The 27,619-nt window shown below is 42.7% G+C and overlaps 1 long non-coding RNA gene and 1 pseudogene across 1 annotated transcript in view; one reads left to right on the top strand and one right to left on the bottom strand.

The window, feature by feature from the left end:
• Positions 1–27,619, top strand: part of LOC118673097 — a 69,530-nt gene that overhangs the window by 6,771 nt on the left and 35,140 nt on the right. Inside the window, exon 4 of the long non-coding RNA XR_004973304.1 lies at positions 14,629–14,777. This is a non-coding gene — a long non-coding RNA (uncharacterized LOC118673097). The remainder of the gene's footprint in view (positions 1–14,628; positions 14,778–27,619) is intronic.
• Positions 19,053–20,739, bottom strand: LOC118673094 (annotated as a pseudogene).

Raw genomic sequence — 27,619 nt, 5'->3', positions numbered from 1 at the left:
CATCAAGAGTGGATAAGTTATAGAATACTCATACAATGGAATATTATGTAGGGATTAAAATGAATGGACTAGAATGATGTGGATTAAAAAGGATAAATTTTAAAAACATTATGTTGATTGACAATAAGCAAATTATAGAAGAATAGGCATAATAGAATGTCATTTCTAAAAGTTAAAAAGCATATAACCCAGTCTTACTTCTTAGGACTTTATTATCTATGGATTCCCATAGGTGAAGAGTAGTATAAAATGTGAATAGGAATGATTAACATCAGATTTAGGATGATGGCTGCCTATAGGGTGGCTTAGAGGAGGTGTGTAGAGGAGACTTCAATTATAGTTGTAATATTTTACTATTTCAAAAAATCTAAAGCAAATAGGGAAAATGTTAAGATTTTACCAAGTTAGATGGTGGGCAGACAAAGGTTCATTATGTGATTTTCTCTCACTTTGTACATCTTTATAGAATTTTGTAACCTGTTTAAAAAGATTTTAAATCGGATTGTATTTCCAACACAAAGGAAGGTGAAAGTATAATTGTTTGCTACTAAATCGCTGATGTATGACCTGCTTGCTCCTTCCAATAGCCCAGGACAACTCTCCCTAGTACCTAGCCCAGTGCCTGGCTCTAGAAGAGCATGTCATAAATGAGGATGGAAAGAATGAATGGGCCTGTCATTGGAAATAGAGGCCCAGTCATATGTACGCTGTGCCCTTTCTATCATTAAATCACACTTTGAGAGTCATTTCCTTCCCATCCATCTCCCTCAGCCCGAGTTGCCATGTAGTATAATGATTCAGGGGCATTGCATTGAGGGACCCTTGCTTGCAGGACAGCAAGGAGCTGCAATTCAGTCTCAGCTGTGCTCTGAATTCATTAGTGTCTTCCCAGCATCCCGCGGTGCTCAGAAGAATGATCCTCTCTGAGAGCAGGGCATTGCTGTCTTCCTCATATTATTGTAATAATAATAACCCAAAACAAACCCAGGGAAGTAAAATCACCAGGGAGGCCTTCCTCTTTAATTAAGGAGTGCAAATGAGCCACAGTCCCACCATGCACGGGACTCAATCTGCCTTTATAAATAGGGGGTTGTGAACATGGGCTGTGTTGTTTTGCAGCCCTGCTGTGTTTCTCTTTTGTTTCCCTCTCCTGATGCCGCTGCCTGTCTCTGTACATATATGTGCACATATGTGAAATACATGACATACAGGATCCAAAGCTCTTTATCCACCTAGCCAGCTTGATGTTCTAAGATTCCTAGGGTGTTATCCAAGGAAATGTAATATGGACCAGTAGCTTAATGGGTAGGTAATGGTGCTAATGAAGGTAAAGTCTTCGGTTCCACTCCCCAAAAGCCAGAAGGATTTTCTCTGTTCAACAGATACAGAAAGTATCTCAAATCTTGGCAAATAGATCTTTGTTTATATTGGGGTCAGACAAGACAGAGTGGCATGAATCATGTCAAATGCACCACCACCATGGGAACTCAAATCGTCCTCAGGCTGACCCTGGTTGGCTTGCTCAGTTGGTTGGTGCATCATCCCAAGCACCAAAAGGTTGCAGGTTTGATTCTCGGTCAGGGTACATACCTAGATTGCAGGTTCGATCCCTGGTCTTGGCGCATACAGGAGGCAATCAATCAGTGATTGACATTTCTCTCTCACAGTGATATTTCTCTCTCTCTCTCCCCCTCCCTTCCCCTTCCTCTCTCTAAAAAAATCAGGTAAAACATATTCTTGGGTGAGGATTAAAAAAATTGGTCCCCAGGCTGGTGAGTCTGTGGACTCCTTTTATGAGAAAAGGAGAACATCTTACATGGGTAAAAAGGGTTAGTAATGTCCCAGCTCAGCTGTAAATGTGAAACTGAGGAAGTAATCTGGGCCAACATTCCTATCTTTATTATGAATGAGTAGAAAATAGAGACTTGGTCTCTATTCTCATTGTCATTTTTGTGATTTTTCTGAATCTGAGTGTATATAATGTGGAAAAATGTGACAAACTCAAGCAAAGAGAAATTTGGGCTGAATCTCTGGGGGAAAAAATCATGGTGAAATCCATTAGACTGAGTAATAGTTTCCCATGGGAAATGACATAAACCTCATAGTTGCAGTCATTTAAATTTAGACTGAGCCATGCATTTGTTAGCAGACCCCAGGGAACCATTCTGCATTGAAGAGGGGATGGGGAATGTGATAGGCCAGGTGACCTAATAGATCTTTTCCATCTTAAGTGTGGGATTCTAATTAAAATGAGGGTTATTGCCTGTTATGAACCCATTACATTAATATTCTGTAAGGTTTCCAAGCAAGCCAGGGGGAGTTTAGTTTTTCCTTATTTTTGTAGCCACGAGTTGATGAGCCACCTTACCCACATAGCTGCTGCCTCTGCACTGATGTCTTCACTGGTGATACTTGGCTTAAGTCTTTAAAAGAAATTAGAGCACTAATTTGACATGGGCTGCAACCATAAATATTGTTCTGGCTAATGAAACAATGGTGATCTGACTTTGTGGTGGCAGCAGTTGTTACAATGGAACACCCAGGACTACAATCTTCTTTTTCACAGTTTCCTCTGATGTTTGAACGGGAATGTTGATCATTGGAAAAATTTTAGCAGAGACCCTGTCATCATGGAACTAACAGCCCTTTTCACTGCTGTTAGCTTCTCTTCCTTGACTGTCCCTTAAAAATGGACTCCAATGAGGAGGCGCAGACAAGGCCACTCGAGTATCTGCGCGGGGCTGGTCTGAGAACCACCAGCCAGGGGGCAGAGTTCAGGGCAGGTAGGAGAGGTGGGTGGCTCAGTTGCCCATGTTGTGTTTCAGGTGAATGTAGCTGCTGGATAAGAACAGTGGTGACATCCATCTGGTCAGATGTTTTATCTGTCTTGTCTCATCCTGAGGATCCCCAAAAGGTTCTTGATTTGCCACAGAACTTTACCAGCAGGAAGTAGACACAGGTATGCATCAGAGGATACCAAGCTCTACCTATTTTAAATTTATAAACTGGGCTCTAATTACCCTGCAGGGAGTTTCCATGGAAATTGGAGATACCACTTTGCAACAGTATAGGCATACAGTATCAGGAAGGCGGGAGGACTGCAAAACCCCAGTTCCTGGTGTCACCTCAGTACGACATTGTCTTTGACTCCTTCGGGCAAGTCTCCCACTTTCATTATAGTGTTTCTAGTGTGCAGTTGTCAGTGTACGTACCTATGTCTTTACAGACGGGGGAGAGTCTGTCATTCCATTTATTTCCCCCACAGTATAGTTCAGTTGACATAGAAGGCACTTAACCAGTTAACTACCACGATATTTTGAGTTAAAAAGGTCCGCCCCTTGCATCTATAGACACTTATGGTGTACAAATGGTTAATATGAACCTGTTGGGTTATTACAATAATAACTTAAAACCGTGGTTTATTCATCTGTAAAGTAGCACAATAATCCTAACTCAAGTGGCTGTTCTGAGCATTAAATGCTGGAACAAATAAATCACTTAGCACAGTGCCCAGCACTTAAATAACCTGTAGTTCCATTCCCCACTTTTTTTTTTTGGCATGAAAGGCTTATTTACTTCTGGTTCTGATAGATATCAGGCCAAAAAAAGTGCTTTTTAAAAACACTTGAATTTTGTGTTCAAAATGTAGGATAAGTCAGCATTTTGTGCCTTATAATCATGGTCGAGGTTATACCAGCTTCAGTCCAAATTCCAGGGCTTTCAACCTGTAAGATTTCTGAGATGTTCAGACTTGATTCTGTTTCATACTTCCAGTATATAAACTTGGAGGAACTACTATCAGTGATGATAAAAGTGAATATTGGGAGGTGGCCCTGTTTGCTTGTTGATGGTCAGAATTTTACTTTTGTTGTCCCAGAATACCTCTAGGCCTTTCCTGAAAACTCCCCTGGAGGAGGCTTAACTTGTATATATTGCTTTATTTCTAGAAGCAAGAAGTACCTATAGAGTGATTTGTAAAGGAGGTTTGTGCAGTCGAAACACACCGGCCTGCAGTGCTGGGTTTGCAGGCCATCCTGGGATGGGTTGGCAGGAACCACACATGGAATAGCCTAAATGCACCAGAAACCAGTTTTCTGCTTTCCACCAGCTCTGAGTTCACCTCTTCCAGATGCACACCCATCGCTGCAGGCCATCCTCTCAGTTGTCCTCTGCCACACAACGGCCTGTCAGGAGCAATGGAGAGGCCAATTCGAGGAGGAGCCGAACACCGTCAACACCCAGGTGCCACCTGACAGCATTTCAGAGGCTTAGTCTCTCTTGCTCTTGGTGAGCCCAGTTCCTGTCAATGGTTTGGGTTCTCCCACCCCAGCCCCATGCCCTACCTGACTGGTCATCCCGGGTTCCCAGTTCTTCCATGGTCTCACCTCTCAACCACATGAAATTGCGTTGTCCTGGAGTCTGTGAGCAAATGCATTCTTTATCTCCTGCTTTTAATTCCAGCTGAACTCTCAACTTCTGATATGGAATGCTCGTCACTGGAATTGCCTCCTTGGAGGGCAGAAATTCCCTGACTCCAGCTCTGTTGCCCCAGCTGCCCTCTGCTGGCCATCAAGGGTACTGTGGTCAACCCTTGGTCACCTGTAACAGGAGCCGTTTTCTTTGCTCTGTCCTAATTATCATGCTTTCTTTTCCTTCTTTTTAAAAAACCGTGGTACTGCCTCAGAGATTTCCAGACAACATGGAAGCACCCCATCTACCCATGCTCCCAGTGACTGTCATGGGTGTGCCAGGAGGCATCTCGCACAGCCCCGCCCTGGCCAGGCACTTGATCAGTAGGTTCTTGCTGACATGGTTGTGGAGCATCGTGTGGGGCTTGTGGAAGTGGGGTTGGTAAGCTGGAGGGCTTTGTTACAGCAGGGTTTCTCGAACTCGGCACAGACGGCATTTTGGGCCAGAGAACTCTGTTGTGTGGGTCTTGCCTACACATTGTAGGATGTTTAGCAACATCTCTGACTTCTACCCTCCACATGCCAGTAGCACCTCCCCCAAGGGATTGTCTCCCAGACGACACAAAATGCCCCCTGCACACACTCCACCACCTCAGGGTGATGGAGGAAAGCCTTGCTTTCATCAGTAGGACTTCTAAATGCTAGAAGGTGCAGGTCTGTTCTGGGGCCATTCAGTGCCTTGAAGGACACCCTCATTTATTCTGGAGGTGAGATCAGCTGCCGACCGCTGAGGAAGTAAGGTGTCTCAGGAACTGCTCTCTATGAAGGCTTCCAGTGAATCCTCCTGTTCCCCTGCCTGGCACACTCCTGCGCTCATGTCTGTCAGGCCTGAGTCCTCACTTCTGAGCCTTGCGGAGCCTTGCTTCTCAGTGGCACCCTCTCCCACCCTTCCCCGCTTGTCACCTCCTTTTCCTATTCCCGAATACCTCTCCTCCATCCACTTTCTTACTTTCATAGATTTGTCAAGTCTCTTGTCTTAAGGCACTTCTCCCTTTTTTATGGATTTATCCTCACAATGTTATTCCACTGTAATTGTTGGTTATAATCTCTTAAGAGAGAGAGAAGTTGACGATGTGTGGCTAGCCGGTTACCTTTAACCAGAAGTCATTTCTCCTGCTGCATTGAGACACCCTGCTGTCTCCACGGCACCCTGGACCTACCTCTCCTCAGCCCGTGCTGCTCAGTGCTGAGTCTGTCTGTCTCTGCTCGGTCCTCCTGACTGGACTGTATTCTCAGGCATCGTGTCTTTTTCATCCTTAACATCACCAGGGCTGAGGAGAGAAGTGCTCACAGCGCCTGCGATGTGCTCAATAAAAGATTATTGAATGCATGACTAGCTTCAACCTCAGGAAAAATTCCTTAATTTAAATGCAGCAGCAAATAGATGGTCTTGAACTTTAAGAAAACTGAGCACACAAGGCTTTGAATATGTCTTTTGAATATGTCTCTCCTCAAGGAACATAACTCTGCCTTAATTTGTCAGAACCTGACCTTCAGCCTCTGGGGTTCACTAGTACCTTGACTGGGGAGCTCCCAGTCTGTGTCTGATCCGCTGCATCCCATGCTGGGATGAAGCCATTCCTCTGGCATCCCAGTCAGAGGGTCATGCTGGTATTGCCTATATTGATACTGCAGATTAACAACACATCCTGACATAGAGATACCTTGTCTCAGTTGTGACAAATGGGATGTTGATGGCATCCCCTTAGACAGCCATCTAAATATAAACAAAGCAGGATGAGCTAATAAGAGAATAAGCTGCAAATACCAGTCTCTTTGTGTCACAGTTTCATAATATCTGGGCGCCAGCCCAACTTTATGGGAATTACTCAGAAGAATCAGAGAAGCTTTTCTTCCCAGGACACTGTTATATTTTGCAAAACCATCATCATTGTTGGCTTTGATTAATATTTACTGATGTGTAGCACAATTTATTGACTATTAACAAACTCCAGAACTGTCATCTTACAATCCTGGAAACAGAGGTATAGAGAGGTTGAGCAATTGCTTGAGGCCACAGGGTGAATTCGGTGTCAAGCTAAGACCAGGCTCGTTACTACCCAGCTGCCTGGAGGAGAAGGACTGCTGTCTTGGGTCAGCTTTGGGGGATTTGCCTAACCTTTGTGTATTAGAAGACAAAATGAGCCCCTTGGTAGCTATCCCAGATACTGGGCAAGAAGCAAGTTTTCGACATGAAGCAGGAGCCAGCTTGTTTCCCTGACACATGTCACATCTCTCACTGAAGGAAGAGACCCACTGACGCCTGGCTTGTCCATTGGGCATATCACGGTCTAGATGGCATATGAAAGACAAAAGCTCTCTTGTCATCTGCCTTTCGCTCTTCAGAGACAGCCCCCAAAGTGCTGCTGTCGTAGCTGTGAGACGACGCGTCACATAGCAATTAGGGGGAGCATATGTAGCATTTCTAAGCCAGGGGCCATGTGTGGCTGTGGCAGCCACACAGGGAATGAAGTTAGTAGCTAAAAGAAGATCTGGTTAAGATTTAGGAGGCAGACTGAATCAATAAGATCATCTTGCCTGCCTCCACCCAGTCCTCCTGCTGGTTCTGGCCAGAGCGCACCTCTCATCCTCTGTTCTGTAGCCCTTGAGACCAGCAGGGGCATGGAGGGATGCACTACCTGGAGAGCAAGGACGCATGTGCAGAGCAGCCTGAGATCAATGTGCACACCTGAGAATGCTGCTGAATGAGACAGACCCCGCCTCATTCTCCACCTCTGCTCCTCCCTCCTGCTCCCCTTGTGGACATGGCTTTCTGTGAGTGTTCATGAGAAGAAACTTATACAAGGTCGAGGACAGAACTCAGAAGCTGGAATTGCTGCCTGCTTCTGACAAACTGTGTGGACTTTGCGTCCTTAACATCTCTGAGCTCTGAGTCCTCATTAAAATGAGACTGATAATACCCACCTTCTCTATGATGCAGGGTCCGATGAGATACTGAATATTGTATAGAAAGCATGCTCTACAAACCTGGATGGTGGCAATGTTTTTAGACTCAGCTATGTCAGTTATACCCTTAACGTCTCAAGCTGATTGAGAGACACAGAACCCATTAGGCACGCAGGTATTATGATTATCCATAGTTATTATAATGTGAGGATTTGCTGCCCTTTGTGCCCTGTCAGGTAGACGGCCTGGGATGTGCCAGTCCATCGCCCCAGCAGACCATTACTAAGTTCCTTAGCGTTACAAGAACAGACTGAGCACAATCCCGGCCCTTGAGGATGAACAGTCTAGAAACTAGAAAGCAAGATAAGAGCTGGAAATATCACGTCCTCTAGTCCAGTGGTTTTCAAACTTACAGAAATACCATATCTTCTTGGGCAGCTCAGTGTCTGGAAAGTTCATTTTCACACTACTCTGCAGTGCTGAGTAATGTAAGTCAAGACCAGGTGAATGTTGGTCATTTCATATGGGTCACCTTAAACCTTTGGGGGTTCGGTAAATATCTTTGTACTTACATGGAGTTGTGGCCCTTAGATAAATCTGGAACATAGCTTTGATATTCTATTTGGCCATTTGTACTGGTAACTAATATTTATAGCATCCTTTCCATAAATTGTCTCATTTTAAACTCATAATAACCTGTGAGTTAGGTATTTTTTATTTTTATTTTATATAAACAACTGAGGCTCAGAAAGGTTAAGTAACTTGCCCAAAGTTGTGTAGCTGGTAAGTGGTGGAGTTGAGATTGGGACTTGAACCAGGGTTTGTCTGGTTCCAGTGTCCCCACCTTTCATGCAATAGTGCTTCACAGGTACACAGTACAACATGCCCTGCAGCTAAACCTCAGCTGCTCACCTTCCTACTTACAGCTGATGTTCAAGAAACATTTATTGAATCAAACTAAATACACGCATCCAAAGGTCCAGTCCCTACAACTGCTTCCCAAACATGTGGTTCTTCACATGCGTACATTCGGTGCTCGTGTATCCCATTTGCCACTTTCTCATTTTTTTTTTTTTTTTTTTTACCAGATACTGGGTATCTCTGAACCTCATTTTCTCTTCCAGTAAACAAGGATTTAGTGAACACATACTACGTGAAAGGCTCTGTTCTGGGTGCTATTTCTGCTTCTTGTGTCCTGACTTTCCTCAATTAAAAAAATATTATTTACACACATATAGCTATATCAGCACCCACTGTGTCAAGGGCCCAGCTCTGCCCTGAAGACAGAGTGAATAGACGATGTTTCCTGCTTCCAGGAACTCAGAGTCAAGCAGAGGAAACAAACCATCCAGCTAAGCAAGTTCCCATTCAACAGTGTGGATTGGAGCAAAATAATAGATGAATAAATGGGGTGCACAGGTAGGATATAGGGAGAAGTGATTAACTCGAGGGTGTCAGGGGACTTCTCAGAGGGCGCTAAGCTTTACAGCTCCATCACCCCAGGACTGAGGCCAGGCATGTAGTCATGTAGTAGGCACGCCATATATTTTTATAAACAGAATCACATTGACTGAACATCAGTTTGAACGGGGCATGGCACAGAATGTGGCTGGAGAGTTTATGAAGCTCAATGGATTTTCTCTGTGGGCAGGCGGGAGTCCTATGCAGCGTAGGTAGAAGAGCACAGGAAAAGATTCACTGGATGCGGCTGGTGTAGGTGACAGAAAAGGAGTTGGAAGGAGACAAATGAGAACATTCATTGCCATTGGAGCTATGGGCAGGATTTGGAGGCAGGGGGCGTGCAGGAAGGGACAGAAGAATGCCATGCAGGGCACTAGGAGAGGGAGGGTTCTTCTGGGGTCACCAGCTTGACCTGCTGTGCCTGGTTTTCTCTGAATTCTTTATTTGGATATTTACATTTATAGTCTACCTTCTAAGTTTCATATGCAATAAAAGAAAAAGATATAAATGTATTAACATAGCACGATTCTAGAACCATAGCCTAGGCCCACACCACTACTATTACTGAGCAGTAAGTTTGGCTCTAAGCTTCCAAGCAGCCAAAGCAAAAAAAAGGACAGCACGGAGGTTTTTTGAAAGAGACGATGTTTTTTCCGGCACTAAATGCTGAAGGGAATTTCTCAAATCGACCGAAGTGCTGACACCAACACCACCTCCCTGCCTCATTGGGCTCCGTCCTCAAACATTGTGGCCTCTGAGATCCTGTCTGGCTGGTGTATCTGACACTGCATCCTGAACTCCAGCAGCGAAGGAAGTTCCAGCCCTGATTCTGCCCTGTGTCTGGACCTGCTTAGTTACATTTGAGGATTAGATCCTCCATTCCCATCAGCCATCGGAATGCACATAGCAGAAGAATCTGTATTTGCGGGACACTGGTACTGAAGACATAACCCATTGTTCGTTCAACAAGCACTTAGCAGAATCCTCGCTGAGCAGGACACTGTTTTAGGCAAAGGGAAAGAAGCACAAAGTTTTGGCCCTTTGGAGCCAATATTTTTGTGGGATTGACAACACATGAGTGAGTAAATATGTTATGTACTCAGGTAATGATGGGCATGGGGAAGAAGCCCAAAGCAGGGTAAACGGATCATGTGTGCTCGCTTAGTGGCTGGTTTTAGTGGCGTTACGTGGCTCCATGTTCATCTCACGCCTTTTATCTGATGACAGCACCTTTTCCTTAGCAACATGGAAAAAACATTACAGAACCAAATACCTTTCACCAAGCTGTCCACGAAGGGTGGCAGGGAAATGTGCTACTACTATTTGAGGCAGAGGCTTTTGCCAAATTGTTCATCACAAGAGTAACAGTCGTAGCAGCCAGGTCATTTCAATGGTAAATCTAATCTGAGCCCACACCACTGAATGCAAGCTCTTTCTGAATTCCTTTCCCGGGTGCCAGATTCGCTCCTTATATGCTATGCTTAGATGGGCCACGCCCTCAACATATATTAGCTCAGTGAGTGAGATTTCTGGGAATCAGGAAAGGAAAAAGGCAATAGAGCAGATGGTTAGGAAGCTGGGCTCTGGAGCCAGACTGCCTTGCTCTCCACCTGGACCCTGAGAACCCCTAGCTGGGTGATCTTAGACAAGCTGTTTAACCTCTGAAACTGTTCACCTTGTCTCTAAAAGGGGGTGATAATAGTAAATAGCTAATATAATAGGATTAAATTAGATATATGTACAACACTCAGAACATATCTGGCCTATCACACCTAATAAGTGTTTACTGTTACCATTATAACTCCAGTATACAGATGGGGATATGGAGGCTCTGAGAGGTAAAATAACTTACCCAAGGTCATATAGGTAGTGGGTGGTGGATTCAAAATTTATACCTAGGTTTTTCCGACTCCGAACTCATGCTCTTCCTGCTAATGACTGCTTCCATCACTGATGCATAGGCATTAAAATAATGTTTCCTATAAGAGACCTAGATCCAGATAACAAGAGCCAAACAGGCAGAGGCATTCACAAGAAACCAGGGTCATGAATTATACTGGTGCGTGATCAGCAATGTTTTTCAAGTGCTGTTGTGCCCAAGGCCTCCCACCCAATCAACAGTGTTGACTCAGAGCAATGGGTTTTCCTCTTCTCTGATGATTCACTTCATTCCTTCATTTCTTATTTGTGTACCATTTACTGAGCTGTGGGGTGGGGCTTCTCAGAAGCAGATGAAATGATCCTGCTCTCAGGCTGGGGCAGGAAAGAGCAGAAGACGTATGCAAATGGCGAACATGGTCGGATACTCAGGAGAGTGGGCCCAGTCAGAAGGGGACTGGAATGGGAAGCAAGAGTGCAGTTGGTTTAGGTTGGGAATAGTCACAAAGGGCTTCTTTGCGGCCCTGGAGGAAGTAACTTGACGTTAATTAGCCAGGAGACCTGCTAAACAGTGATGTCAAATGGAAGGTCAGTGAGGGTGTCCTCAATAAAGTTACCTACAGAACATTAACCCAGTGCATGCTTTGGAAGTAAACTTTTTGGAATGGATTTTACATCGCAAAGTATTTTTTAATCCCTCAGGATTTTTATGGGAAGAAATATGAATTAGAAACCCACATGCTAAAGGACTTCTTTGGTTCTGTGTTAGTCAGGGTGCGGTCAGAAATTGAAAACCACACCAGTTATTTACACAGAGTAAATTTAATCTGAAGAATTGCTAACCAGATGTAGCTGTTAGCTAGGTAAATAAAAATGCAAAAAGAGAACTCTACAGCATCATGAGGTAGGCAACTGCAGGAAGCAGCTCCCGCCGCTATGTGGGAACAAGAAAAGAAGTTAGAATTACTAAAACGTTAGAAGCTTGGAGAAGGAGCCCCTAGGGCTGGGACCCAGAGCTTGAGGAGGGGTGCTGGCCCATGCTGTAGTCTCTTTGTGGGGCACAAGGAGGCCAATTCCGAAGGGCTGGAGAAATTTCAAGCTGGATTCAGCTGCTACTTCAGTAGGGTGAAGAGTTGTTGGAGCTCTGCTCACAGGAACAGGAAGCAGACAAGAAGCCAACAGCAGCAGACAGGAAGAGGCAAGTCCCTTCCTCCTCCAGGCTTTCAGTTTCTTTCTAGCACTCCCTTTGGCAGAGCCTAACATGGGGCCAGTTGGCAGTACAAATATGAATCCAACACAGGGATGCCTGTGGCATCTTCATCCCCGTCTTCAGCCTGAGAGGGAATCCAGGAAGCACAATAGGTGTGTGATACCAGAAGACCATGCAGGTTTCAAGAGAGCCCTGAATTAGAAATGATTCTTAAGGGAGCGGACAGGAAAGACTTTGTAGATAATTCTTAAGCTGAGCCTTCAAAGGTGAGCTTTGTGGCCCAAGTAGACCTGGTCACAAAGAGAACATTCCACACAAGGAAGCCTGGGCAAAGATGTAGAAGCAGGAAGGAGAGGTGTGTGTTCAGAGATTGTGAAAATACTTCATCCTGGCTGGATAAGAAATGAGGGTGTGGTAAAGGAGAAGGTTCATGAGGTAGATCTTTAAGACTTGTCTCTGCCAGCTGAATTGTTTGAACTCTGCCCTGGAAGCAGGGAAAGATTTAAATTAGGAGAGTCACAAGAACAGAATTTCTTTTGAGTGATGACTCCTCATTCAGTATGGGGAATAGGTTGTAGAAGAGCAAAGGAGACCAGTTAGGATACTTGTAACATTCTAGTTGCATAATGGTGTGAACCTGATCAGAGGCAGTAGCAATAGGAAGGGGATGCAAGGGACAGACAGGAAAACTACTAAGAGAGTAGTAGTGAAACGAGTGGGAATTGCAGTGAGAAAAAAAAAAAAAAAGAGGAGTCTGGGTAATTGGCTTAGGTCACTGGATAGGATAAATGGTAGGGCCACTCTCTAGGATGGGAGGTAGCAGAGGTTGGAAGGAAATAAATAGGATAAGAGCATGTCTTACGCTTTGTACACGTGGCTTGAGCATTTGAAGTGATGAAATTATTACCTTAAAAGGCAGTTGAGTTGACGTTGAGCTCATGTTTAACAGGGCTCTGCAGTCCACATGACATCACTACCGCCTTCCAAAGAGGTGTTGCTCATTAAGAATATGGAAACCATTCAGCAATTCCAGGAAAGAGCTCCAGGATCATTGACACTTACAGCAGATGTAGTCATCATTTTCCATATTATCATTTTTTCCCTTCCATCCACATGATGGCATTGAGGCCTATGTTGGTAATATGGCAGATGATGCAGAAATCGACATAAATGGATTTGTCCCAGTGCTCAATGACTAGTTTCTTAATTTAACTCTTGGCCTGAAATTTCTTCCTAAGCACATCTCCAGAAAACTTAAAAAAAAATTTCATCTTGTGCCTGAAGTGGTTGCTGATCTCACATGAGAACGTCACTATTATTCTGAAGTTCTGGAGGACTGCTGTTGCGTTTTAGTTTGCTAAGGACTGTCATGATTGGAGCCAATGGTTCCTTTCTTCATATCTTCTACATTGAGAAAGTAATTGTACACAAAGAAGTCATAGAAAGCCAGCACTACAATGGAAATGTTGTAGTGAGGGATATCTAGAAGGCCTCCTTGGCACTTGGTCTTATTCATCTTCCTTTACATACAACACCGTTGCTTAAAAAGGAGAGATGAGGGAATAATTTGTGGGCATGCAAGGGGTCCATGGATTTCCCAGAATCCGTCTTTTACTTCTTACCCCTTTGACTCCCCTTTACACATTTTCACCCACCCAACCATTTAGCACTACTCTCTCTGCAAAGCCCAGCTCAAAATCACCTCTTTCTCCGCAACTACCCAAGCTCACTGTAATCCTCTGAGCAGCAGTATCAGCGCTGTACCGCCCTCAGCCCTGTCTCATAGTATCAGGCGTGCTATCCCACCTCTCTTGTGCATCTGTCTTCCTAAATAGAGTGTAAATCTCAGGAGAGCAGAGACGCTCTCATTTACCTCTTGATGTACTTGGTACATAAATGACTTTGATGATAGCCTTGACCCATGTTCTCCTGGGCTAAGCCCCAGAAGTCACTGGATATGTACTTGGAGGCTAATCCCTGACCTTTCTGTTGTTTATACTCATGTGTCTGAGTAGCCCTAGGGATCTGGCCACAGGACACAGGCATTAAGGAAGCTGCTCCCTTTCTGTAATCGCCCCCGGTTCTTCTCATTTATTCCTCCCCAGAGGTGAGCCACTCTTTTTTAACTTGCACCATATTTATTAACTCTCTGTCTCCTGGTAACATACAAACACAGTCTTGATGAATGAGATACACTATTGCTCTCAGAAGAAAATCAGCTTCTATAAAAGTTAATGTGTTTAGTTCATAAAGAAAAAAAAATCTTCCTACACACAGTGGTTGCTTGGAAATCGGTGTAACCACTTTATGACCTCATTTACTAACCAGAATGATGCCTTGTTTGATCTCTGAAATTTGTTTAGGATTCTCAGGAAAGGGCTCCTGGGTGCTACTCACTGACAATTTATACACTGGCCTGGCACACAACCCTGGAAATAAATACTAAGGAAATGGCCGCTTTTATTTCTTTTGGCTATAATTTCTTCTCTCTGCTAGTACCTGAGTATTTCTCAAATAGTTTATATTAGCAGACTTTCTGAGCATCTCAATAAGACTGTGTTGGTTTATTATCTCCACATAGGAAAAGAGAGTTATTTACCAATAGTGTAAAGAAACTATTTGGGGATATAGTGGTTCCTTAGAAAAGTCATTATCAGATCGGAATTCTAATATTACACTATTGAAGATTATTTTCCCTTTTAGGTAGCTCTTTTCTCTGAAAAATCAGAAGAGAAGTGTACCATTTCTCCCCTCGTGTGAGCTGCTAGCTGTCAGAAACAGAACAAATTTGAAAGAACAGCTGAGAAAATATGAAGAAACCTGTTTGCTGATCACTGTTCCTACATGCTCAGGTATTTTATCTCTGTCACAGATGGTGAATGGGAGAGATATACTCCATATAATTTTGTACTTCAAGTTCAGCTCCTCCTTACCTCTCATGGCCACAACTGCACTACCACCAACCACCACCACCACCACCACCACCACCACCACCACCATCTCCACCGCCACCTCCACCAGTCTGCTAACACAAACATGTATATTTGCTTCTAACTTTGGTTTTTAGCAAGAATATGTGTTGGGTGAAATGAGATTTGTTTTCTTCATCCCTCTGTCTATGTGTCAGAGGATGTGATACAATATGATTTTCTAATAAGGGGTAATTCTGTACTATTAGGTAGGCTAGTGATGCTTTCTGGGCTACGACAACACCATTATCAATTTGTAGCTATTTAATGATGAAGTCAAATTTGTTAAGTACCGGGTCATTTAAGTTTCAGAGGGGGTTGATCCAGTGTTTCAGTGTTATCCTCAAGGATCTGATTTTTCTGCCTTCCATGGCTAAGACTGATTCCTTCATGGTGTCAACATGGCTGTAGCATTTCCAAGCTTCACAACCATGGAGTATACCATCCAGGAGAGAGTACTTGTTTCTCCAGGACCACAAGGCCATCCCTGAACCCCTGACTGTGGCCAAGGTGATGGGTTGTGCTGATGGGCTAAGCAAATGAGGGTCCATCCTTAGAGCTGTGGGTCAGATTATCTTCTCCAGAGGTATTTTACCGGTCCCTAGCACCCATCTCATTTTTATCATACCCTGTCACCCAGGCCAGATCTGAGCAGACACCGCCTGGTTACTTGAGCACTTCCTAGCTGAGTTCAGAGATGTCTCTTCTCCATTTGGTCTCTATTAACGTAGGTGATGCTCACACTGCTCTCCTACTTTTCATCTTTACTTTGTCTTTTTGTCCCGGGATTCTGTTTATGTTCCGATTCTTTGCAGATTAGGCCTTTTCTCCCTTCCTGGCAGTATTATTCCTGTCTCCTTTTTTAAAATGAGTTTTCTCCAACCACTTGCTAATTCCACCTTCCCCAGTTCTCCCAAAACACACTCTTCCATCCCTACTCACCATCAAGATGTAATGCACAAGTGAAATCTCATGCCAGGACACTGACAAATGGCACCAAGGATAGATGCTCCCTATATTAGAAGTGGATGTAAACTACTTGTGTTTACACTTCAAAAATGGCTGTTAGGTTGCTTCTGGTTCATTACCTTACCCCTAAAATTTGACCAGCACTACCTCAACAATGCCTTTCAACAAGTAAACAAATTAACAAAAACCCAAATGCTTGAGACTTGAATTCAGGAACTTGAACCAGAAACACAAACCTCAGAGTGAAATCTAGTCAATAAGAATGGAATGTGACTCAGGGCATGTAAATTATCTTGGTATTCAAATAGCCCTCAGGAGTTGAGATGTTTATCTGAGTCTCAAAATTAGAAATCTCCCTCTCAGGGTTTTAGACTCAGACTCCTCCAGGATTTGGTGATGTGGTGTTCAAATCTCTGTGGTAATTGTGAAACAGATTTTGGACATTTTTCAAAACCTATTGGTATCATCATCATCATCATCATCATCACCTAGGAAGTGCTGTATCCACATGTTCCTCTGGTTTTGTGTTACTACAATCAGTGAATTTTTCCCTAAGAACTCTTCCCCATTGGTCCATAAGCAGTTCTCTGAAAAATCTATTTTAGAGACATAGTTAGAAATGACAGGAGTCAAAGAACTCGTCAGAAAGAACAGATGGTTACTTTCTGTGAGAAACAAATGCTTTCTTAAAAAACATCTTCTATTCAAAGCTTTAACCAAGAGAGCCTATTCCAACCCCTTGCTGTTGTTGAGATCTGTCTGTGGGTTCCTTATTAACATTAATATAAAAGATTTGGATTTATTGTGAAATATCTTTATTAGGCCATTAAGATACAATGCTATCAAACAGGGGATTGAACGAATACATGAATGGACAGACAGATGGATAGGTATGCCATACAGCAAATCCCTAAAATATTGATGGTAGAATCTAGGTAGTCATGTGTTTATGGATGTTCACTGTCTAATTATTTTCATTTTTTATATGCTTAAAGTCGATTTCCTAACCACGTTGACTATTGACCCAAGGTGAGATTAAAACTATGCTTTTTTTTTTTTTCTGAGTCCCGAAGGGCTGAAAAGGGGACCAGGGAAAGAACAGGCTTGAGCCCTGGATGATGTCCAGATCAGTGGTTGCAGAACACTCCTCTAATTGTTATGTCACCACAAATTTAATGCTCACAATATGCCAGTGTCTGTACAGTTTTATTTTGGGCATGAAATAATAATTTAATTATGACAGGCAATTAAAAATGGTGACTACTATATTTGTGTCTCCTTAAGAACTGTGCCAATTTTTTTATTCATTCTGGCAGTGTGTGTGTGTGTGTGTGTGTGTGTGTGTGCGTGTGTGTGTGTTAAAGAGAGAGTTTGGAGTGGGAGAGGGAAGAGGGGGCAACGGAGGAATTGAAGAAATTAGTTGCACAATCTTCTGCCCCACTGAAGGGAGATGAACAGAAAAGAGTTTAAAATCTCTTCTAGGATGCATATACTATATAAATATTTAGCTGAAGTGGCAAACCCTATTTTCTTAAACAATACAAGGTTTAAGGGTTTTTTGTTTTTAATTTTAATTTTTATCAAAACAATAATTGTACTGGGTACAAATCAAATAATGCAGAAGAACTCAGGAACACTGATATTTTCCCAGCCAGCTCTTGATTTATTTTTATCTCTTTTCATTGTCCCTGTATTTAATTCTTTGGCTAGTTGTTTCCACAAGTACAGTTATTATAATTCTAACTCTGTATCATAATTATAATTTATAGTCATTATCAATTAACTCATGAGAAATGAACATTTATTTCACATTAACCTGTTCTTTCCCATCCTCTTTCCAATATTTAGTATTTTTATTATTTTAATGCTTCCATTAGTAAGTTACTTCTGTGATATTAAATAATATGTGTAAATTATTTGTTTCCACCAACTTTGTATCATTCCAATTTGGAAGATGGCCTTACCCTTCCTCTACATATCACCCCATCCCCACATTCTGTCTGTCAGCTATGTATTATTTTACCTTGTCAGATATTTATTTTTTTTTAATATATTTTATTGAGTTTTTACAGAGAGGAAAGGAGAGAGATAGAGAGTTAGAAACATCGATGAGAGAGAAACATCGATCAGCTGCCTCCTGCATACTCCCCACTGGGGATGTGCCTGCAACCAAGGTACATGCCCTTGACCGGAATCGAACCTGGGACATTTCAGTCCGTAGGCCGACGCTCTATCCACTGAGCCAAACCGGTTTCGGCTTGTCAGATATTTATTAACAATTACAACTTGTTCTGAAATTTCACCTATATGCCTGCTTTGTCTGTGGATTGACTCTGAAATATAAAAATGAGTAAATAGTGTCTACATTTGTATAACAATGTAAATATAGTTTACTGCTTGGCCAAGTAGTACATTAGGTTACTTTTCACTTTCTATGGGTTCAATACTAGGTTTCTTGAACTACTTTAAAGAGACTGTTCCCAGCATCAAAGTCAAATAGACTTTCCTTTTTTCCACTTTGTCATTTGCCTAAATTGACATCACATTTGGATTTGCTTCTTATTGCAACCCATTATTCTTTTCTCTTCTCTTCTTTTCTTTTCTTTATTTTTTAGAGACAAACAGTTTATTTGGTTATAAGGAGTATAAACAGAATTCTTAATTCCTTTTTTCTCTTTTCTGGTGATAGTCAAATGGACAGTTTATACAAGTGTTATCAATGGGGAGTCCTCTGTGTCCCCACCTGCTGCTGGTGAAAGTGGGATTCTTGGGGTGCTACGGGAATAACAATTTCCCAAGGTCCCCATGGGAGGATGAGGTATCCTAGGAAGCTTTATTTCTGTGGAATTAAACCCCAGAGTCTCCAAGGTCCCATCTCCCTCTATACCAACATGGAAGAAGTCCCATTTTGTCGCATCAGGGCTAAGATTAAAGCCAGTGCCCAGAGTTTCCACTCTATATTTGCACAGCCCAGCCCAGCATTAGGCTAGGTTAGCTGGTGTCCCCAGCTGCAGTCCATGTGGCTTCTAGGGCCTTTTGGCTATGGAAGGAGGATGGGCAGGTTCAAGGAAGCAGGAGTGAAGCAAGAGGAACAAGAGAAGGATTCCCTTGCAGTCCTTGATCTTTTGCAGAAATGCAAAGATGCGTGAGTTATGTGACTTGCAATGATTTTCTAGAAGGAGGTGCCAGCTATGTGCTTTCCGATGCATCAGTAGTTGCTACATTTTCCTGCTAGTTTTCGGGTTTAATGGCAGAAAACAAGAGTACTTCCTTGATGCTATTGGAGTCTGAGAAACATGGTGATTAGGCCCATTAATGTTCATGCCCCAGGTATAGTCCAGGGCACTGCAGAAGTTTTCATCTATGAACATGGCCTCATTATTACCAGTGGCCTTGGCCTTGGCCTATTCTTCAGAAAGCTGCCACTGCCACATAGGGTGATGCAGCTTAGGGTAGGCATTGCATATGTCATTCTCCCTGACAAACAACTCATAGTGCTTACTAGAGCCTCTTTAGAGCAGTGGTATTTGGCCAAAGGGTTCATTATCTGTGAGATTGGTGCATGTCACTTCCAGAAGCTCCCCAACAAGTTTATTAAGGAACCTGGCTGGGGCCTGAGTGGAGAGCAGTCAAGAGCTTTTCCATGAAGTTAGTTTCTGGCAGCTTCTTCCCTAGGGCTTTCTGAAACTCCTGTCCATTTCTGATTCTATGGAGAATGGGGTGAAGTCAATCTCATAGGCATGGTCTTCCGGGCCATCTGGATGGTAAGTGACCTTGTAACTGCCTGTAATGTGCTTTATCGTCTCTGAGATCATCTTCATGATTTCCATGAGCTCCTCATAGACTGTGTGGACCATGTAGAGCTCACAGGGGGTGAACTCAGGATCATGAGTCAAATCAGTTCCTTCATGACGGAACTGGCACCCAATTTCACAAACCTGGTAAGTGCCACCAAGAACCAGCATCTTCTGGTGGAATTCTGGAACAAATCTCATATATAAATTCAGGTCCAGCTCATGTGGTAGGTGATAAAAGGTATGGCCACAGCTCCCTCTAGGATAATGCTCATCATGGGAGGTCCAATCTCTAGGAATCCTGACTCATCCAAGAAACTTATACATGTGATGATCTTAGAGCAGATGATTAATTTCTGCCTCACTAAGTCATTCAGGATCAAGTCCAAGTATCTCTGACAATATTGTGTTTCTTTGTCTTTGAGGCCAAAGTGAAGATGAGGTAACATATGCAAGCAAAGAGACAGCAGTGTGACCTTATAGGGAATGATGTTCAGCTCACCCTTCTTGGTTTTCCCAGGACTCCTCTGAACTCCAGTTATGTCTCCTAATGCAGTTTGTTATTGATATGAATAAATTTATTTTCTGATTTGTAATTCCTGGAATTGTCCATGACTTGCAACTTGACTCCCTCTCCTCCAAAGTCATAGGAGATGAACTTTTCCTCAAAAAGCTCTTTAGTATGGATCCCACCTGCCACCAGGTCGTCCCCAGGCTGCAGATGGCTGTATTCTTGAGTGAAGTGAATGAGTAACACACCTACATGGAGTTTGTGTGGTGTGGGTGTTCCCCATTGACCTTTAGTTGGCAGACTGCTTGGCTGCAGAAATCATTGGTTTTGGTTTGGGTCCAGGCTCTCCTCCTCGGCACCCACATCATTGTTAGTGGTGTGGCTGGTGGCAGCAGCACTGGCCTGGCTTAGTTCTTTCTCACTGAGCTCCTTCTGCTTGGCCTTCTTCTCTGCTACTTTCTTCTCAGCTTCCAGATGTCAGAAGTGCCAGCTGTGTGCTTCTGTTGGCTCTTTTGCTTAGTTTCAGCTTGCCAACGTTCATATTCACCTCTGCCCCCTGCACCACAGCCATCTCTCCAGAGGGCCCGACCTGAAAGGGCACCGAAGTTTTCTTACAGTTTTTGTTTTTCCTGGAGTCCTTTTTTTGTACCTCCCTTATTTGATAGAAGAGGGGGGCATTTCAGCATTTTACTATATCCTCAATTATTATCAGTGTTAATCACACCTTTAATTCCATTGAGACTTCCCTCCTGGTCCTTTGTGGCCTCTTACTCCAGCCTGGACTGAGGTTTTCTAGATCTGCTGTAAATAACATCCTGAAAATCCCCATCATTGTTTGACTTGGTTGAATTAACTGTTTCTTGACTTTTGTCTTTCTTTTTCTTTTTAAAAAAATATATTTTATTGATTTTTTACAGAGAAGAAGGGAGAGGGATAGAGAACTAGAAACATCGATGAGAGAGAAACATCGATCAGCTGCCTTCTGCGCACCTCCTACTGGGGATGTGCCCGCAACCAAGGTACATGCCCTTGACTGGAATCGAACCTGGGACCCTTCGGTCCGCAGGCTGATGCTCTATCCACCGAGCCAACCCGGCTAGGGCTTCTTTTTTATTCCAATTGTGCTTGATCACCTCCTCTAGTGACTAAGGCAAGTTGCTTGTAAATGACATTTTGAAAAAATGCTTTCATGCTTTAATCTTCTCTCATTATTGACCAGGTAGAGAGTTTTAGAATGAAAATCACTTTCTTTAATGTCTTTAAACCACTCCACCTTTTGTTGTCTAGCATCCAGCATAATTCTTTTTAAAAAAATATATATTTTTTATTGATTTCAGAGAGGAAGAGAGAGGTAGAAACATCAGTGATGAGATGGAATCATTGATTGGCTGCTTCCTGCACATTGGACAAGCCTGCAACCCAGGCATGTACCCCTGACCAGAATCAAACCTGGGACCCTTCCGTTCACAGGCCAGTGCTCTATTCACTGAGCCAAACCAGGTAGGGCCCAGCATAATTCTTTATAAGTCTGATGACAGTCTGTGATTCTCCTTTCTTCACAGGTGAACTATGGTATCTCTCTGAAAGCTTTGGGGATTTTTTTTTTAAGTGTTGGGTGATTTTATGTAGTTGTATCCAGGTGAAGGTATTTTTAAAATTCATTGTGCTGAACACTGTACCTAGTTTTCAGTTCCAGGTATTTCTCTTCTCTTCGTGATATGTTTTTTCTTATCTCTTTCATTTCCCCTGTGATTCCGATTAATAGGGTAATGGCTTTCTTGGATCGCTCTTCTAATGTCTCATTTTAAAAATTTTACGTATTTCTATCTCTTTGACTCATTCTACATTTTGAGAGATTTTCTCAACTTTAATTTTCAATCCTTCAGTTGAATGTCTAGCTTCAGTAATCACTCTTTTTGTCTCTGAGAGCTCTTTGTTCTTCTCTGATTGCCTCATTCTATAGACCATCTGTGGCCGCCACGGAGGTGCACCCCTCAGACCTCCCTTCAAGAACCTGCTGGGAGGAGTGCGGGTAACTGACAGACGCCAGATGACCTCCTTTGAATCACGGCAATATTCAGCCCCAGCCCTCTCTCACTGGAGGCTCCCAAGCAGTGACAGAGCATGGTGGGCCGATAGAGCCTGGTCATTCTGCCAGTTGTGATACCCCAGTGGGCTGGCTGAGACTTTCTCAGACTTCACTGCAGTCTGAAGTGCTTATTTCCACCTTCTTTCCTTCCTCTTCTCCTTTCGAAGCTGTCAGACCTGCATCACAGACTGAAGACTCTCTCTGCCTTTTCCTGTTCCCACTGCCCTTTATCTTTCATAGGCATTCCCTCCCCCCATCTCCTATACTTCTGACTTTATCTTGGCCTTTGCTTCCCGGCTAGAAATGACAGAGCATTTCATCTTTGCTTTATGAATTTACTCTTTTCTCATACCTCTCTAACATATTTTAATTATTTGCATAACGCCTAACATCTAACCGATGACATTTAGCTGTTGTAGTGACTAGTATACTCAAGTCACATTGCAGTAAACTGAAATTAACTAGAAAAAAAGGATCTCCACACATCAAGAAAAAAGCGTCAGGAAAGGGGTCTAGGCCATACCCCAGCCTGTGTCCAGAGAAGGCAGGATTTTTAATAATTGTAAGAGATGAAATAATATTGAACTAGCAATGAAAGCATGATTCTGTTCCATCTGTTACTGCATAAAGTTTTCAGATGTTCTGGCTAGATGTACAACTACCTCATTTAAATAATCCGTGGCAGGCATTATGCAATGCTGGCACTTTCAGTGATCCTAGTGCTTGCCCACGTCTTGTCTTGCCACTGGATTTTAGGGTCGCGGAGGTCAGGGACCATGTCTTCTTTCAGTGCCTGGTAGGACTGACAATGATAGTAGCTGCTGTTTCATGTCTGGTAACTGTGTACCAGGTAAGGTGGTAAACACTTTATATCCACTGTTTCCTTTAATCCAAGCAAACGATCCCATTTTACAAATGGAGACATGAAATCTCAGAGAGGTTATGTGAGTGGCCCAAGTTCCCACCATTAGAAGGAGACTCACATCTGCCTACATCTGCCTGCCCCAGGATCTGTGCTCTTAATCACATCCACATCCAGCCTCTGCCTGTGCCTGACACATAGAGGACAGCAATAGCTTGAGCGACATGTACCAATGGGTAAGAAAAACCTATGAGTGCCATGTCATATGTATTCTACAGACTTGTGATGGGGAAGGAGTGGATGTGCAGGTCTAAGGAGGCTGCATTTATATTGAAACAATCTTTCTGGAAGGGAGCACAGTGCTTATCAATATCAAATCTTACTTCATTTGAAGTTTCCTGACCCTGTGGAGCTCTAATAATAAGCTGCTTTATAATCTTTGAAAAACAAGTGCTGATTAGGAGGCAAAAGCGAGTCTTTTGATTTCCCCCTGTAGGGCCTCTGAGGGGAAGGGAGGCACTGCGTTAACAGCAAGCTTGCTCTCTTATAGAAAACCATCTGTCAGAGCTTCTTCTCTCAGGCCCCTGGAGGAGTGATTAAGCCAACCACTGACCTATCCTGCAGCAGCCCAGGAGTCCGTTTTCTTTCTAGGAAAAGTTTTCGAGAAAAGAAAATGTCATTGATCTACAATCAGGAGAAATAAGTTTATACAAACAATATGCACAGGAGATTTGGCGACATCTCCTGTGATCTCTTTCCCCCCACTATTCAGAAACATGAACTTTTATAACAACAAATGTCATCCTTTTTGTTCTTGGAATTCCTTTGCGCGTCGCACATAGGTCATCAGGAATTTCTTGTCATAACAACTACCACTTGGCCTTCAGCAGTCTATTAGAAGGTTAGGATTTACCCAGGATTTGAATATGTGACTCCTCTTCCTCTTTTTGGGATAGTGTAATCATTTGGAGGCAAAATTCCATTAGTTTTTCCCCCTAATCTTTTCTTCCACCAGCCTGTAATGCCATAACACACATATTCATTCACCTCCCTAACTCATCCCTTTGGAAGTCACCAGAGATTAGCAGTCATAACTTCAGAACATACAGCGGTGATCCCAATCTTTAGAACAGCTGTGACGTGGACCAGGAACTCATATGCAAAGGATGTTTGCAAACTAAAGCTGGCTAGTGCCCGGTACCTTTCAGTTGATGGCCGATCTAAGGGTCTGTGGACAACTTACAAACTAAGACTCTCTTGCCCGGCCACTGTGGCTCAGTGGTACAGACGGGTATGAGGAAAATTTTTTTTTTTAGTTTTTATTGAATTTATTTGGGTGACTTCGGCTAACAAAATTAAATAGGTTTCAAGTGTACCATTCCATAATATGTCATCTGTATATTGTATTGTGTCTTCCATCCAAACTCAAATCTCCTCTGTCACCATTTATCCCCCTTTTACCTTCTTCTGGTTCCCCTCACTCCCCTTCCCTCTGGTATCTGGTATACTGTTGTCTGTGTCTATGAGTTTTTGGTTTTTTCCTTTCATCTCTTTTTCACCCAGCCACCAACTCCCCTCCCCTCTGACAGCGGGCAGTATGTACTTAGCATCTATGGATTTATTTTTATTTTGTTTATTCGTTTATTTTGTTCATTAGATTCCACATACAAGTGAAATCATATGGTACTTATCTTTCTTTGACTGTTTCTTTAACTTAAACATAATGTTCACCAGGTCTATCCATGCTGTTGCAAAAGGTAAGATTTCCTTCTTTTTTACAACGGAGTAGTAGTCCATTGTGTAAACATATCACGGTTCCTTGTTGCTTCACATAAGTCCCACTCCTGGCTTTAGAATCTTAGCTGCAGCCCCGCCTCTTACCTTCAGGACTAATGTGTATATTTGTTTACCATTTGAACTTTGTATTTAAACTTGGGTGTGAATTCCACCTTAGCTTTGTCTCCAGGAAACCACCCCAGACAAAACACACTTGGCTGTCACACCGGTACACCAACTCTGACTATTTATCCCCTAAGTTGGGGGAGGGATTGGCCAGTAGGAAGTTAAGATAATGCACATTTTATGCAGAAGATATATTTATTGGCATGGTAAAAGAGTTGGCATCTGGACATGATTTCCAATTAAAGAAGTATAGAATTTATAAAAGAGCCATTTGACTTTCTAATGTGACATGAAAAGTATGGTTTCTTGTAAAAGCATTTTACAAGAAAAACAGAATGGCACACTTCCAGGCTGATGTAAAGACAATTCCATCAACAACTGCTAGGGCTGCTCCGTGCAGCATTCCAGGATTACTTGACTTGGAAAAAGAAATGATAAGAAATATTTATCTAAAAGGAAGGATGAGCAAGACACACAGCAATGATGCTTGGGGTTTTAAGGAAAAGAGGGCGATGTAGGTGCTTTTCCAGCCGAAGGGCTCCACTGGACGTGACAGCCAGAAGGAACTTGTCCTGATGGTCGGTCCTATCTAGACCTTGGAATTCTGTGCATTCTCTGCATTGCCAAGAGGTAGGGGAGATGAACCATTACTGTGTTTTGTATTAACTGTCCACAGGCAGGATTTGTGCACCAGCATGCGCTAAACATTTGAAATGATTTTCTTTACACTGACATAGGAGAGAGAAAAGAAAAGGTAAAACAAAAAGTTCATATTTCTGCTGCTTGGAAACATCTATAGTCTATTTCCAGCCACTAACATGGAAGTGTCTACCTTTGTATTCTTCAGTACCATTTTTATGCTTATATAACTTTCTAGAGAATGTTCCACTTTAAGCTGGTAATGTAATTTTCTTTTTCTGTAGATATTTTTCCCCTTGGTATATATATGTAAACCCAAGTATTATAAAAGCTAAAATGTATGTTTTTACTTCTCCTCTATTCCCTCCTTCTTCATGGTTTATAGAGAAAAGTAGCAGAAAGTTGCTTAATACAGGGAATCATGATCAAAAGAATGCAAAGTCACATAAATTCAGTTTTGATACTCAGCTGGTAATAGTAGTAATGATTAATCAACAGTTCTAGAGCGCTCTATAAATGATCCTGTATGACACTTACATGTGCACTAACTAGTTGATTTTGCTTTATAAGGGTCCTCCATAAAAAGGGAATAACATAAAAAGTCACAAAAGAAGAAAAAAGAAAATATCAAGTATGTACTACGTACCAACCTTGTGCTAGATGCATTATACACCTTAACTCTTTTATTCTCCTCAAGACTATAAGAGAGGCACCATTGACCCAAAGATGATGATGTAGTGATGATGATGATGATGATGGTGGTTGTGGTGGTAATGATGGCTACAATTATCAAGGCTTTTATGTGTGCCAGGAATTTACTAACTTCACTCTACCTTCATTCAAAAATCATTTATTGAGTGAGTGCCCACACTGTGTGCCAGGCACTGTTCTAGGCACATCAATATACAAAACACACAAAAACTAGGGCTCTTGGAAAAGATTTGCTGGTGAGATTAGCATAGGAAACTCCCAGGCAATACACATATACATAGGGAACAAGAGAGAATATGTTAAACGGGGATACATTCTTTGGAAAAATAATAGATCAGAGTATAATGAATCAGGATTGTGATTCAGATTGCAATTTTAAATCAGATAATGGTAGGCCTTACTGAGAAGGTGGCACTTGAAGCAGTAAAAGAGGTTGGCCGCATGGGTATCTTGGAGAAGACAGCTCAATGCAGAGGGAACAGCCAATGGAAAGGCCCTCAGGCAGGTGGAACATGAAGAGTTCAAGTAAAGGCCCACATGACTGGGCAGAGGAGAGCAGTATGTGGGGGCCAGATCCAGTAGGGTCTTGTAGGCCAATGGAAGGAGCTTGACTTTTACTCTGAATTAAATGATAAATCATTGGAGAGATTTGAGCAGATGCATGACATGGTCTAACATATACTTTTAAAGATTCACTCATGGCGGTTGTGTTGAGAATAATACTCCACCTTGCAATGGTTCTCTGAGTTTCCTAGACTTTGAATTTTACAAATGAGAACATGGGGCAGAAAAATCAAGTAATGGTTAAGTGAGTGGCAGAGCCAGGAATCAAACCCAAGCCAGGCATTGCCTGACTTCCAAGCCTGGACTCATTTATGACTGCCTTGAAAGAAGAGCATCTAGGTTCACATCAGTTCAAGTTCATGATTACTGACATACAGATTTCAAAGACAGAGAAGCAGCATGTTCTTTTGGCTTGGTATTGGAAGGCAAAATAAACAGTCATGGATTAATTTAGCCAATGATTACTGAGTTCCTATGTTTGCGTCACCATATGAAGGATTGATGTACAAACCACCCCTTAGGTAGCTTACAGTCTAAAAGGGAAGAGATGGATATTAAATATGTGCAAAAAAGTATTCTAGGAATCATTGTAAAGGGGTCTATAAGCTAAAGTGGGGGCCAGGTGGGGGCGGTCAGTTCTAAGGTAGAGGGGTAGGTTGTGGTGTGGCCCTTTGCAGTTGGCCA

Source organism: Myotis myotis, unplaced genomic scaffold, assembly GCF_014108235.1.
Source record: "Myotis myotis isolate mMyoMyo1 unplaced genomic scaffold, mMyoMyo1.p scaffold_m19_p_18, whole genome shotgun sequence".
NCBI classification, from domain to species: Eukaryota; Metazoa; Chordata; class Mammalia; order Chiroptera; family Vespertilionidae; genus Myotis; species Myotis myotis.
The sequence above is the reverse complement of the archived record's forward strand: the minus strand, read 5'-3'. Positions and strand labels throughout refer to the sequence as shown.